Source organism: Petromyzon marinus, chromosome 53 (genome assembly GCF_048934315.1).
Source record: "Petromyzon marinus isolate PM22_M1 ecotype Great Lakes invasive population chromosome 53, UKy_Petmar_22M1.pri1.0, whole genome shotgun sequence".
Classification (NCBI taxonomy): domain Eukaryota; kingdom Metazoa; phylum Chordata; class Hyperoartia; order Petromyzontiformes; family Petromyzontidae; genus Petromyzon; species Petromyzon marinus.
The window spans coordinates 9,048,685-9,064,517 of record NC_133719.1 but is presented as its reverse complement, the minus strand read 5'-3'; the positions used below and the strand labels follow the sequence as shown (position 1 = coordinate 9,064,517).

Genomic DNA, 15,833 nt, shown 5'->3' with positions numbered 1-15,833 from the left:
GCAGGGGATGTGGGTAGGGGGTGTCGGTAGGGGTTGTGGGTAGGGGTGGGTGTGGGTAGGGGGTGTGGGTAGGGGGGTGTGGGTAGGGAATGTGGGTAGAGGGGGTTGTGGGTAGGGGTTGTGGGTAGGGGTGGGTGTGAGTAGGGGGTGTGGGTAGGTTTGGGTGTGGGTAAGGGGTGTGGGCAGGGGTAGGTGTGGGTAGGGGGTGTGTGGGTAAGGGGGGTGTGGGTAGGGTGTATGGGTAGGGGTGGGAGTGGGTAGGGGGTGTGGGTAGGGGTGGTTGTGGGTAGGGTGTATGGGTAGGGGTGGGTGTGGGTAGGGGTGGGTAGGGGTGGGTGTGGGTAGGGGGGGTATGGGTAGGGGTGGGTGTGGGTAGGGGGGGTATGGGTAGGGGGGGTATGGGTAGGGGGGGTATGGGTAGGAGTGGGTGTGGGTAGGGGGGTATGGGTGGGGGGTAATTTAGGGTAGTGGTCAGTGCCGGATTATCCTCGTAGCTGCATGCAGTATACTACGGGCCCCGCGCTTTCAAGGGCCGCGCGCTAAATGCTTTCAAGCTGTCAATTCCGGTTCAGTGATTCTGAAATTGCTCTATTACTATAGTACTATACCGCCTTTAACTTTAATGAACCACTGGGTGTTTAAGGTTAGCGATTTGTCGTATTATCTGGCTGTGTAGCAAATGAAAAAATACAATTACTGTACTGTGCAAGTTAAACATTTGTGTTGTTTTATTATTTAGGGCCCCTTCATAACATAAGCTACAGGCCCCGCACTAGCTTAATCCGGCACTGGGAGTAGTGGGGGTTGGGAGGCAGCAATGAGACAGGAGGTGGAGTAGAAGCGCAGAAGGGTGTTTGGGCTTGCTAGTGAAAGTGTGAAGCTGCAAGTGGTGGTGCAGGTGAGGTACATACGGGCCGGGTGGTGCGGTGGTGAGCGCACTGCGCTACGTACCTGAGCGGCATACCGAGTTCGATTGCACGCCACGGCTAACGTCGGTACGCGAGTGAAATCAGTGCTCCCCTAGGTAGTCTCCGCATTAAATGAATACCTGGGAGACAAAGGCGGTCGGACGTACTGCTGGCCACCCAACCCCTGTGTGTGCCGTGCAGGCCTTCATAGGCGGTCGCTAACAGCACTTGCCCGACCGTCTGTTAAGTATTTACGGGGGGATCTTTGTTTTTGTTTGCAGAATGAGATGCGATGCGTCGCTGAAAAATCGCTGAGCCGTTTCTGCTGCAAGCAAACGCTCGCGGGCAACTGCTCGCAACCGATTGTAGAGACGTTCACACACAAGCGAGTGAGTTGCATGCAATCAAATCGCGCAACCGATTGCTCCGTTGTGAATCCGGCTTGACAAAAGGCGTGGACAGCAATGACAGAGTGCGTGACCAAAGAAGATTGGCGTTGTGAGGCAAGGGGGGGGGGGGGGCGGGGATGGGCATGAGAGGACATCCATGGCGGAGATGGAATGCCGGACAAAGAATGCAAGATGGATTCGTCACCCTGCAGTATTTCGAGAGATAGCGGCCACTTAGGGAGATCTTCATCCAGCAGTTGATTGAGGGATGATTGACCATCATCGGTAAAGGTTACGACTACCGGTTCTACCGGTGCAAAATTACCTTGCTCTTGCAACAACAAAAAGTGCATTCGCTTGTAAGTTCACATCGAGGCATACATGGGCGTGTTTAATAAAGCGGGTAAGATTCTAAGGGCCGGATCATGGTCCCGTGAGGCCCCTTGGGCACACGGCTTTTGCAGCCCCCCCCCCCCCCCCCCCACCGCTTTCCTATATTAGTGTCTTTCTTGCCTTCCTCGTCGCAAAACCATCCACTAGATCGTCAAACTCTAGCTGTCTGACACGGTCTGACTCTATTGACATTAGTGACAATCAGCTGAGACGTGTTTGGCAACGCGCTACTCCGCAGGCCATTTTTTTTAAATTCTGCCTAAAAGGGAAAATGTCCACTCACCCTGGCAGTTTGTCACCGGCAAAGTTAGAAAAATCCGAAGTGCCACGAAAACATCGGGGAAGACTGACTACAGATCAAGTGCCCTGCAACGTCTCAAGCAATTTATTTGTGCACTCAGAGTCAGACATGAAAGACTTGAATTGGATGAGTTCGTTGGCAAAGTTCATGTCCAGGTCTGATGGATATGCAGCGGAGAGTGTATTTACCTTTTCCACTATGACATCACTGTTAGACACCTGACCTGACATAAACAGAACTCCAAAGTGACTGGTGAAACGCTTGACAGCGTCCAAGCGATGCTCAAGGCATGCCACTAGCTTATCAATGACCACGTAAAAATGTTTCTATTTTGAACTTCTCCCTCCTCTCAAGTGTGACACCTGGCTCTGAGCTCTCATCTGCAAATGTTTTGCGTTTCCTGTTTCGCTGAAGATTGTCCTTATATTACTGAGAGACACCTGTCACATTTACATCAAGGCTGCCCTTTCAAAAGCCTCAAACTGGTCTCGCTGTCCCGCCACATAATCCCTCAACGAAGACAAAAGCTGTGCTGCTACGGAGATGTCAATGTTACTTTTCTGTAGGTGCATGCTTATTGCGTGGAACCGGTCAAGTATGACGCCCCAGATATGTATCATGAACGCCATTTCTAAGGTGTCCAATTTAGTACATATTCCAGCGGCCTCAATTATTCGAGTATCTCTTTTCTCATTATCATCATTGCACATACCACTGAAGGCCTCTCTAATTTTGGTGTAATTCCTCCAAAGTGCCTTGGTTGACTCTGCCCGAGCACTCCATCGAGTGCTGGACAGCGATTTTAATGCCAGTCTGACGTCTGTCTTCCGAAAGACTTTCCCCCATCTGTGTGGATGAAGAGCAAAATGTGCACAGTGACTGCAACATGTTAAAAAAAACTCGTCAGCCTCTGGGCTACTGCCATCTAAGGTGTTAACACCAGCTACGCTAAGTGAATGTGCTGCGCAAGGCACATACTCTATCAGAGGGTTTTTGTTTGTTTCAGGTGGGCCTGTAGCCCATTGAATTTTCCTGACATGTTGCTTGCATTGTCATACGACTGACCTCTACAGTTTGAGAGGTCCAACCCAAGTCCCTCCACCATCAAAGTCACACGATCTGCTAAAGTTTTCACAGTGTGGCTCTCAATTGGCTCAAAGCCCAGGAACCGCTCCACCACATTCCGGCTGCTGTTAACAAACCGGAGTATGAACGTCAATTGGTCCACATGCAACAGGTTTGAGGTGGAGTCGACAATTATTGAAAAATATGTGGCATCCCGAATCTCATCTGCTATTGTTTGGCGAATTTTCTGATGACAAATACGACACTGTGCCTCTTCCTTTTCCGCCAAACTTTTTAAAATGTTCAGCTAAGAATGGGTCAAATTGTGATAGCAACTCTAGGATGCCAAGGAAAGTACAGTTATCGGTTGACCCAAACCATTCATCATCTCCCCTAAACGCAAGTCCTCTTTCACCCAAGAACTTGATCACTGCTACAACTCGTTTCAAAATATCCCTCCAGTATTTACGTTCCGCATCAATTTGCTGCATGAGATCTGCATCTATAGCACTGCCCTTTGTCCGCTGGTGCAAGGCATGATCTGTGTTCTGTACCATTTTCGTGTTCCCCTATTATTTCAGAGTGCTTCCAGTCACTAAATCTCTGACTAAAGCCACCGAGCTTGCTGGAGAACAGTTTGCATGCAGAACAGTTACACACAACGTGTTGAGGGTGAGTACAGTAGCCACTGTCTAGAAACATTCTGCCCATTTGGCAATATACAGTTCAGAAGTTCATTGTTAAAACGTCTCGTCTTTCCACCAAACGCTCTATCTCGGACTTAAGCTGAGTATTGTTCACTGCGGTTTTGGAAGGGGACTGCTACTCTTTCAATAAGCACTGACTTAACAATGTCACTGGAAGTGCTTTGCCATAATGCAAGGTCAGTGACCTCATAGCACCAGGAATGGCTTGGTTGCTGATTTGATTCTTGTGAACTGCCCAAATGCTCCTGAGGTGTAAATGATGGTTCTTGTACACCATTAGCTGTTGAGGGTTCGGCTTCAAATATGGCTCTGGGAGAGTGACAAAATTACTGGAAACTGAACTAGTGCAAGTTCCTTCCTCACAGCTGACAAGAGTGCTGCTGTCATCGTCATTACTATCAGAGGGATTTTGAAAGAAGTTGACAAAGAGTGGAACACTTTGAAGTAAAACTTCCTCTCTTGCCTCCTTTTCTTTTTTTGTCTTTCCTTTTGGAAGCACCGCTATTCCAATGTTTGCGGTCCATATTTCAGAACTAGTATGCTATTTATGTGAATATATTTACAGCATATTAAAATACGTATTACATAAAAATTTAATTAATATATTAATAATGATAACACCATTTTCTTGGTTCTTTCGGTTAAGTCACGTAGAAGGGAAATAATATTTGTATTATTTTATTATTTCCCTTCTACGTGACTTTATCGAAAGACCCAAAGAATATGAATCCCTGCAGTCACGAAAGCTTTAAATCTAAATGATAACACCATTCAAATACTGTTGTTGGAAAATACAACCAAGTGGTAGAATTTGATAGTCTACTTGTACCTAAAGGCAGCTTTGAGTAGATACATGAAAAACAGAAAAGCACATCAACGGAAATAAAAAGGCTGTTAGAAAATAGCCCTTAGGAGGGATTGTTGAAATATCCTTTAAACACGCTGTTGTTTTATAAAAGGATGTAAAAAGTGTCTGAATATATTACTGTGGTGTACCAAGCAAGAAACCAGGCATCTGTATGTGGCTTTTCCTACCAAGAAATGTACTGTATACCTGCCAGACACAGAGAGAAGTGTGGTGTAGAATGAGAATAAAACAATAAAACAAAATAAGACAATGAAATTCTCACGACGTTTCGGCCACAACACAAGTAGCCTTCTTCAGGTGAAGGAACAGAACTGTCGGAACGACAGCGCTTCAATCGTCCCGACAGTTCTGTTCCTTCACCTGAAGAAGGCTACTTGTGTTGTGGCCGGAACGTCGTGAGAATTTTATTGTCTTATTTTGTTTTATTGTTTTATGCTCATTCTACGTGACTTTACCGAAAGAACCAAGAAGATGAATCCTTGCAGTCACAAAAGCTTTAAATCAAAATTTAGAATCGTGGTGCTTGAAATTCAAAAGGTAACTTTTTTTCATTGGCTGAACAATCAACAAAGGTTTCTGATTAGTCAGTGAAATTACTTGGTGGAGACTATGCACATAGGCCACACCCCATCGATGGGGAGGGGCCACACCCCATAGGCCACACCCCATTGATGGCGAGGGGCCACACCCCGTAGGCCACACCCCATCGATGGGGAGGGACCACACCCCGTAGGCCACACCCCATCGATGGGGAGGGGGGGGTAAAGACCTCGTGAGAGCTGTCGACAATTTGCATGTCAACGTTCGCATCATCTACTTACGTGCATCTAAAAACAGACGGTCCATGGAATACATTAATGGGGTTTTACTTAATCTTTAAGCATGGACTGGGTCTTTTACATATGCGTTAGTGTATGAAAAAATATAGCTTTTGTCACATCTTTTTTAATGTTGCACAAAAACCGCGGTGCATTTTAATAATTGATTTGTCAACGGGAAACTAATCTCTCAACAAACGACGAGCCCTCGGTCTCACTAGCTGGCTTTTTTAAGACAGATAATTTGGTTGTAAGGGCAGCTAGCTGGTAAAAATGTCAGCAAGCTAACTAATTTCTGGTAACAAGCTGAATCATGTGGGCAGCTTGCTAGGGAAAATGGGCAGCTAGCTAAAATAAAGGGATACCCAGTTACGGTAAGTCAAATAACGAACGGCTTGCCATAATATGACGCCCTTCAAACTGTCCTAGTTATGCAGAATTGACTGACTTGTTGGTGAATATTGTATCATGTCACAGCGTATTGCAGCGTGCCAGCCAGTGGCTCAGTTGTACAGAAGCACTGCACTCTCCGAGAGGCTCTCGTCTTAAGCATGCACTGTGTGTACCAAGGGGCCCAGGATCGATGTATGCACCGAGAGGTCTGGGGGCCCTAGTGGTCAACTCACACTTTAAGCACCGAGGGGCCTCACATTGTAAGCGCTGCGGGGCCAGGGGGCCCGAGTGGTTAGATCGCGCTTTAAGCCCCAGGTGCATAGGGGCCCTAGTGGTCAGCTTACGTTTTAAACACCAAGGGGTCTGGAGGGCCATCACATTGTAAGCGCTGGGGGGCCCTAATGGTGAGCTCACGCTATGAGCACCCAGGGGCCTCGTGGTCATCTTGCGCTGTGCGCACCGAGGGCCCTGGCGTTCAACTTCCTTCGGAAGTCTTGGGCCACGCACCGTGCGCGGCCTGAGGCTTGGAGGCCCCCTGGCAGTCCGAGGCCCCGGGGCACTGTCACCACTGGCCCAGTCCATAATCCAGCCTTGATTCTAGCCTAGGGCAATGAGGTGGGTATATCGGGGGCGGGGGGGGGGGTCAAGTAACTTTGACTACCTACTGTTTCAATCCTGCAGCAGCACGCAACTTTATTTCTAGGTTTTTGATGTCGCTATATATTTTTTTGACTCAGCTAAACATTTTAAGTGAGGCAATTACTTATTTATACATATACTCGCTTCATTATTTAATCGGTATAAAAAAAGAACATCTCTAACTTATTCCTAATGTTTTTTTGTTTTCGTTCATGGGGAAAAGGGCCCCCTCCCAAGCCCCCCCCCCCCCCACCCGGTTCCTGAACGCGTCCGCTATTTCCAAAGAAAATGCAATGCATTGCAAAAGCTTTCAATTTCAAATGCGTGCGTTCCACGTTTAGTACCGTAGCAGACTTTTTGACGTGTAGTTCATGGATGGCGCCAATCAACAACGCTCAGCGTACGCCAATAACACAACTGTGGCTGTAGTGAGAAAAATGTATATAATGTAACAATAGGCAACGTTTCGGGTAACGGTCCTTCTTCATAGCGCATCAAGAACTAGGTACATTTCCCGCAAATGTCGCCCTTGTTTTTCTCTCGTTTTAAGATCACGGTGTTGTTACTTACGAACGCGTTGAGTGTTTTATTTTGTTTGTGTTGGTGTGAATGGCGCTTGTCGCAACACAGTCAACACAGCGGCAGCGGCGGTGGGATCGTCAGGTTAATTCCTTTCTCAAAGCGATCATCCGTCACACAATTGGGATTTCGCACGGCAGTCACTGCCACCACTCCCCCACCCAGTCGCGGGTCTGTGCCGAGCCGTACAGGGCGAGTGGTCCATGGGCAAGAGGCAGAAATTGTTACCAGCTTAAGACACGCGGCGGGTAAGAATTTCAGTGGCACGGATTGATTTCTCTGGCTGACAAACAGCGGATTCTTTTGACCATTAATTCGCTATTTTTGGCCACGTGATGAATTTGAATCCGGTCAAGGTGATGATGCCACTTCTGCTGGAACTAAGGAGTTACATTGCTGCTCCGGCCTCATGGGCTATACGATCGTTTTGCTTTGTTTTTAATTGTTTGTTATAACTTTCTGACGCGCTCCTACTGGACATATTGTGAAAAAAATAGCTTCATAGCTAATTAGATTCCTCCAGTATAGAGAGCATGATTCTAGACTATACAGTATACAGCGTACCCCGAGGCTACATTTCTCTCCGAGACATTTTCGTTCATTAATGGACGCAATATAATGCACTTTTTTCATCACTATTATGTCAACACTACTTTCTCATACGCTGCCATAGCTTGGCAGCATACCTCCACCACACAGGAACAACGCTGCGGCAACAACAACAACAATAACAACAACCGGCTTTCACCATGACACGGCGGTCACTACGGCGCCTGTGCCATGCTAGGTGCACTTTGAGGGCACGTGAAGCGTCGTAGCCTCGCTGGCCTGGATTCCAACCCAGGCTCTCTCCAGAGGTGCCAGACCTAAAGCACTCGGGTCAGGTATTTTAATTTATTCATATTTTACCCAATAACCCTCGGCCGTTGGTGGCACATCACGAATGAAATGTTTGTTTATTTACATACAATACCGCTTTGGTTGTATTAAATTTCGGTTTAAAGCTTTCGTGACTGCAAGGATTCATCTTCTTTGGTTCTTTCGGTAAAGTCACGGCCGCTTGCGTTGTGGCCGAAACGTCGTGAGAATTTTATTGTGTTATTTTATTATTTTATTCTCATTCTACGTGACTTTACCGAAAGAACCAAAGAAGACGCTTTGGTTGCGTTCATATCCTTGGGTCTTTCGTCAGGTAGATAGGTTCAAAGAAAATAACAAAAAAATTACGAAAAAACTGCGACGTTTCGATCGCAACACAAGCGGTCGTCTTCAGGAAGACCCATAAATATGAATTCCCGCTTTGGTTGTGTTCAGCACCCAAAAAAAACACAACACACTCCGGCATCACTACCAAACGCCGGGGAACGTTACGGAGGTGGCGGGTTTCGTTTTTAATTTGCCGGAAAGCCTCCAAGCTTTTTGTGTCAACAACAAAAACAACAACAACAACAACCCCAGAAACACCCCCGCCATCACCGCCAAGCGTGTGACATTACCGCGGGCGTGAGCTCCCCACCCACCCCGCCGCACACTTTTTTATGCCTCTCGCCACGAGACAGAGTCAACATTTACTCGTCCTTAATCAGAGCGCGACTTACGCGTCCGCCAAATGAAATAATGAGAATGAAATAAGGCAGCAGTTTTGTAAGGGCTGGGGGGTGGTGGGTGGATGGGTGGGTGGTGGTGTGGGGGGATTATATCCAAACCAATTTATTTTGGGTTGGTGGAGCGGTGGCTCGTGGCCCCCGCGTTATGAATCCCACAGTGACCTCGGTTCGATTCTCGGTCATGGTTAATATCATCAGCGAGCGAGCAATATCCGAGGGGGCTTAATTTCTCACTCAATATTTTCTGGAATGTCGCGCTCGAGGGAAAGCCTTGGAGTATGCGGGATTAGGGTGGCCGAGCATCTTCCACTGTAGACCAAAACCCGGAAGAATTTCTCAGTCCGGTCTGTCACTAAAACTGTGTGCGGTCGACTGTGATTCAAAGGTCAACACGATTCCAGTACCAGATATTGGTCGACTGTGATTCAAAGGTCAACAGGATACCAGTACCAGATCTTGGTCGATTGTGATCATAAGGTCAACAGGATCCAGATATTGGTCGACTGCGATTCAAAGGTCAACAGGATACCAGTACCAGATCTTGGTCGACTGTGATTCAAAGGTCAACACGATACCAGTACCAGATCTTGATCGACTGCGATTATAAGGTCAACAGGATACCAGTACCAGATATTGGTCGATTGTGATTATAAGGTCAACACGATACCAGTACCAGATATTGGTCTCTCTCCCCTCTCTCTCCCCTCTCTCCCCTCTCTCTCCTCTCTTTTTTTTCAAACTTTTTCATTTTTATTTTTTTTACCAAATGCACGTGTCATCGGTACTCCACTGCTCGATGGCACTCGGTTTCCGCTCACAGGCGGAATCTCCACTCACTGCCCGACGCAACACCATCCCGCGTTAGCGTACAACGTGGAGACTTTTGTGTGCACGCGCGCGCTATGCTTACTCAGTGTAGGTTTGGTATACACAATGTGCGAATACGTGGTCACTTAGGCCCACCTGAGTGTTCGTTCACGCAATCAAACGCACAAGCAAGCGCTTACACGAGCGAGCAATCAAACGAGCGTTCTCCCCTCTCTCTCTCCTCTCTCTCTCTCTTCGCATCGACGGGCGACGAACGGCGCGCGGTGCCGCGGGAGGCGCGTCACCGGCACGCGCTGAGCGCGATCGTTCGGGCGGTTTGGGTGGACAACCCGACCCGGATCTTCACAGAGGCGACAAACACGACGCGTGTGTTGGAGTGCATGTGGACAGGCGCCTGTGAATTGAGTACAAGGCAAACGTCTCTTCACTTCAGACAGGGAGTGGCGGTGGTGGTGCTTACATTATCTGTGGTGAAGAGTTTGTCCGTTTGCCAACAAAGGGAACAACAATGACAAATATTGGGAGAGTAGAGCCTCGTTTTACTGTGTTGTTGTTGTTGTTGGTGGTGGTGCAAGTCCACATGGAGGATGTCACCGCCTACGAAATGACGTCATCGCAGCGAACGCATTTGAAGTGCGCACTACCTCGCTTGGTATGGAGGAGGTGGTGGGTTCGATCCCGACCTGACACCTGCTGTTTTTTGAAGTTTGCAGTGTCTCTCTCTCTGTGTCCGCGTGGATTTTTCTCCGGGTCCTCCGGTTTTCCCCTCTACATTTAGAATAAACAGGGCGCCTTCAGAGTATTTGGCTACTGCTAAACATCCCCACGTGATGAGAGGCCACTTGGTCGAGCTATCATTCGTGATAGCCAGGTCGCTTCTGCAACAAACAACAAAAAAAGCTCACGTAGCTCGAGTGGGCCTTACCTAGTAGAAGTTAAAAAAAACAAGTTTATAGTTTAAGTGTCGCTCGCGAGCGTCTCCAATCGGCTGGCCAGAGGTTCGCTCCTCCGTGGCCCCGCGTAATTTCAGCACGGCAATTAAAGTTGCAGCTCGCTCCCTCCAAGGAGGTCGGAACATTTAATCTGAACCGACTGCATCGCTCAGCCCCCCACTCCCTCACCGCCCACCCTCTATGATGTTTCTCAACCGATTTGCGGCAAATCCAATGCGTGCAAATACAGCATCAGCAGCAACAACCGCACCTCGGATTAGCACGGTTGGCTATGTACGGTGCGAAAGAAGATCAACAACAGCGGCATACAAGTGTCAGACGTGTGCAGGCGACGTTAGGATCTCCCCGGCAGGCGGTATAACGCACAGGTACGTGCAGCAACTGAGACACACACAACAGGCAAAGATAACCGGTGTACTCTACACGGGCTGCTGGGGCAAGTGCTGCGAGCGAGCATTTCCGAAGGCCGGCACGGCGCGCACGGGTGGTGGTGTGGCCCGAACACAGCCACTCTCACCGCTCAACCCTCCCGCACACACAAAAGACAAAGATCCCCCTTAGAGCCTCAACGGACTTTTGGGACAGGTGCTGTTAGCAGGCACCTATGATAGCCGGCAAGGTATATGGGGAGAGGGGGGGGGCGGCCAGCACCTCGCCCGACCGCCTTTGTCTCCACAGTGACGATGTTAACACACCGCAGCATTGCTGATTAGAGGTTGAGTCGACCTGTGGGAGGCCCAGAACCGGTTCAGATAATCGTCAATGGTGTTGGCCGTGAGCGGAAATCGAACTCGAGTCGCCGGGTTCGTAGCGCAGCGCGCTAACCCCTACACTACACACACAGACACACACGGACACACACAGACATACACACACACAGACACACACACACAGAGACACACACGGACATCACACCCCCAGCCAGCGCACATCCCTTGCCCTTGTCGGTCCGAGCGCTCTCCCTGCCCAACTCCCGTTGGGCGTTGACACCTAATTATGGGAAGATTAAGGAAGAATCTATTTCATTTTAAGGAGATTTTCTGAGCGAGCCTTTTACCCACCATGACGCTCCGAAGATAGCACACTCGCGTACCCCCCCCCCCAGTCACTCCCCACACTTTCGGCACGCCCCCCCCCCCCCCGTTTACGCTGAACCCAAGGCACGGAACCGGGCAATTACATATTAAGCGCGCCTCTGTCTTGAGCTCTTGACCGCACCATTCGGTCATAATTCCCCGAAAGTGGGAAAGCAAGTTCACCCAGCTGGGGCGAAGTGCGCAGGGAAGCCGCGCTACATTAAAACAAAGCCACGTGATAACGTGTGTGTGTATCCACGTGATAACGTGTGTGGATACACACACACACACGTTATAACGCGTGTGCGCGTATCCACGTTATAACGTGTGTGCGTATCCACGTTATAACGTGTGCGCGTTGAAACACGTGCGCCTCTCTCGCGTTGTGCGAAAAGTATCGCCACGTGGAAGAACCGCGTCGTCGTGCGTTAAGCGAGGACTGACCCTGCTCGTGTGGGGTCAGCCGCAATGGCAGTACAGCAAACCAAATTATCCATAGCGCCCCCCCCCCTACGTACTCCCTCCCCCCGCCCCCCCGTACATACTCCCCCACCTACCCCCCATTCGGCAGTTAATGTTAAATGTATTGTACCCCCACAGATAGCGCCGGGCGCTCTTTAATCAGTAAATGGCTTTTTTTGTCTAATTAAACCTCGGTTTACATTCATCGCCGCCCGAACATTGCATTGCATCGCATTAACCCCTTCGCTTTAAGCGGGACAGGCGGGTCGACCCCACTGCTGCTGCTGCTGCTGTTGCACTTCTCATTATTGACGGGAGGCCAGCACAGGCGAATTTTGTTTTAGGTTTTTTTTTTTCCCGCGAGAGATTCCGCGAGTCGTGATTGTCAAGCGGCCGAGACTCGAGGATGTTTGTGTCCGGGTCGCGCGCGTGTGTCGGGTCTGTGTGTGTGTGTGTGTATCAATATATTACTAACCCGCTGGGTTTTTTTTTTAAATCGCGGCTTTATTAATTTCATCGGACGCGTCACGCGAGCGGGTGTTGCTCTGTTGCTCGCAGCGTCTCGATGTACACAGGTTGCACAGAGGCGCCGCCGTGGCTGGAGATGTTAACTATCTTGCCTGGTTTACAGGAGGTTCCTGGGTTCGATCTCGACCCTGACGCTTGCTGCTGCTGTATATTTGGAGTTTGCGTGGCTCTCTCTCTCTCTCTCATCATCATCACGGTGGCTAGGAGATGTTAACTACCTCGCTTGGTTTACAGGAGGTTCCTGGGTTCGATCTCGACCCTGACGCCTGCTGCTGCTGTATATTTGGAGTTTGCGTGGCTCTCTCTCTCCCCGTGTTCGTGTGATTTTTTTCTTCTCTCCGGGTCCTCCGGTTTCCCCCCCCCCCCCCCCCCCCGCATTTTTAATCAATGTGCGTTTCGTGTATTTGTCTACCGCTAAACATCCCCACGCGGTGAGCCACTTCATTGACCTATCATGTGTGATAGCCAAGTCGCTTCTGGAAAAAATAATGGTTTTTTTTAAATACTTTAATAGCTTATTGGTTGCAGCACTCTCTCGCCCTGTCCATGCGAAGCTAAAGATGTTTACAACTTTCCACTTTCCCAAACGGGAAATGGATACAATCTACGTTTTGGAGCAGGATTGGCCAACCTTTAACAAACCTAGAGACAAAAAGTACGCCATGAGTTTTGCAAAAGAGCCGAGTGAATGCATAGAATATATATCGTGCAACTTTCAAGAAGTATTCTTTCCTCCTACCGTGATAGTGACTGCGTTCTACGTAATGCTCCCTTCGATGGAGACACGTGTGGTAGATTAAAGAGCCGCATGCGGCTTGGGAGACAGGTTTGGATCGTGGGTAATACGAATGATTAAAACTGATCAAAACAGATGTATTTCTTTTAAAAATCGTGAAAAAAAAATACGTGAACTACATGCGTGAAAATAAACTACGTGTTCGGTCTATCACTTATAAAAGAACGAATGGGGAACCTACGGAACCCCACTCGTGGGTTAGATATGGCCCAAGACTTCGTTTCATTGCCCACGCTCTGTGGTCCTTTATATATTAAGATGTTGTCAGCCCATTACCGGGTGTGTATACATGTGGGAGGAAACTGGAGCAGATTGAAAAATAACTACTTTGTTCTGTTTCCGCCGCACCTCCTACGTACGGTGCAAAAGAAGTTCAACATTCATACATACATACAAAACCCACAACGTGCGAGGGTGCAACACCTTATCCCTGAACAAAACGGTCAGATCACATTCCCCGGCACTTTTGCCGTATTCGCCTGCTCCTGGGAAACGAGGGGTACGGGGGGCTCCTCTCCGACACCCGCGGGCTAGGATCCACATTCGCAACATTCGAACCGACGATCCACCAATCCCGCGAAACGCGCGCGTGTATTGCGTGCGAGCGTAGCCGCCGTCGCCACGCGTCCAAGCACTCCGTTGATTGACGGCGCAATGCATCGCTCCGCGGATTTGTCGAGGCAAGTATTTCCCACAATTCGGCTCGCATGGCTTCAGGCGTGTCTCCAGCAGCGGCCCTATTGAGTTCAGGTGCGCTTCATTCCTCGTAATTGTTTGTTACGCTCATTATGCACGGGGTTGCGAAGAAGGTTAATTGTCTTTTACGTCAACATAAAGCGCCTACACGTATGTATATATATGGGCTCTAGAATTAGCATGAGCGGGGGAATAATGTCACGTAAACAAAGACGATGAGGAATTTTTGCCGAAATGTATGAACAAAAATAAATGCATAAGAAGCCATAAAATATCTACGTTCTGCAGAAACTGCCATGATATATAGATTAATAATGCACGTTTATTTTACAGCCCCTGTGTTAATTCTCTGCTGCACGAAGACCGCCCCAATACCTGGTGCGCTATACAAGTTGTGTGACCATACTTCACTGCGCTGGGCAGTGCAGGTTAGCGAATCGGAGGACCGAAACAAAACATCACTCACCAATCTTGATTTGAAGCTTTCGTGACTGCAGGAATCTATACTCTTTGGTTCTTTCTGTAAAGTCACGTAGGTATAAAATAAAATAAATCACCACGTTTCGGGCGCAACACAAGCGTCCGTCATCAGGTGGGAAAGCTTTCTCACCTGATGACGGACGCTTGTGTTGCGCCCGAAACGTCGTGATTTATTTTATTTTATACCCACGTGACTTTACCGAAAGAACCAAAGAGTTTCGCTCACCAGTTAACCCCCCCTCCACTCTCCCCCGCCGCCGCCCCCCCCCCCCCCATCCTGAACAATCACGAAGTAAGAGGAACGCTTGAGTAGGTCGCCAGTGATATTCAAACTAATAAATTAGGGGTGTCACTTTGAGCAGTTGCAACAGCGGAGTCACAGTAGCGAGCAGTTAACTACCTCGCCTGGTATACAGGAGGTCATGGGTTCATTCGTTACATCCTGACCTTGACGCCTGCTGTATAGTTGGAGATTCGCGCGTCTCTCCCAGTGATCGCGTGGAATTTTTGTTTGTCCCTCCACATTTAGAATCAACATGCGTTTATAGAGTATTTCGGCTGCCGTAAATATCCACGCGTTGAAGCCACTTCGTGCGAGCTCTCAGTTGTGATAGCCAGGTCGCTTCTGAGAAATAGCCGTATATAGCTCAGTTGGCCTTACCTGGTAAAATAAAATTTTAAAAAAATAGCTCAGTCAAGTGGCGGCAGAGGTGGTCGCACCGGCGGTTGTATCACAAATAAAGGGCCCACTTAGCCGCTTCGACTCTCAACCTAACCACAGTGGCCCCACGGTTCGCGCATCGCGAGGGTGCACGCGGGGACGACTGCCTCCTCGCGAGCGCTGCGCCCGTCACTGCACGGATCCATCGCCTTTTAATGCGCCGCGCGAGGCATTGACCGAGCGCTAAGTCACGGGGCTAATGACGCGTCGCCCCCTTACGAGTCACGGACGACGTGAGCCGACCCGCGGGGCGGGGCGGGATGGGTCGGTGGTGGGGGGGAGGTGGGGGGGTGGACGGAGGTGACTCGTTCCTAAAGAGCGGCTCGAAGCAATGACCATCAAGCGGCTACAATTATCAATCACACCACCCCCACTACCCCCCCCCTCAACCAAAAAGACAAAGACAAAGACAACGATCCTCCGTATCGCATTAACAGCCTGTGTTGGTGCACACATGAAGGGTGGCCAGTACCACGCCCGGCCGCCTTTGTCTCCCCGCGACGATGTTTACACAGCGCACCAGTCGACCAAGCCGAGACCCAGGACCGGTTCAGACAATCGTCATTGGCGGTAAATCGAACTCGGCCCGCCGGGTTCGTAGCGCAGCGGGCTGGCCGCTACACTAC

The 15,833-nt window shown here is 49.3% G+C and overlaps 1 protein-coding gene across 1 annotated transcript in view; it reads right to left on the bottom strand.

Moving 5' to 3' along the window:
• Positions 1-15,833, bottom strand: part of LOC116954021 (neurexin-1-beta-like) — a 558,784-nt gene that overhangs the window by 524,605 nt on the left and 18,346 nt on the right. The window lies entirely within an intron of this gene.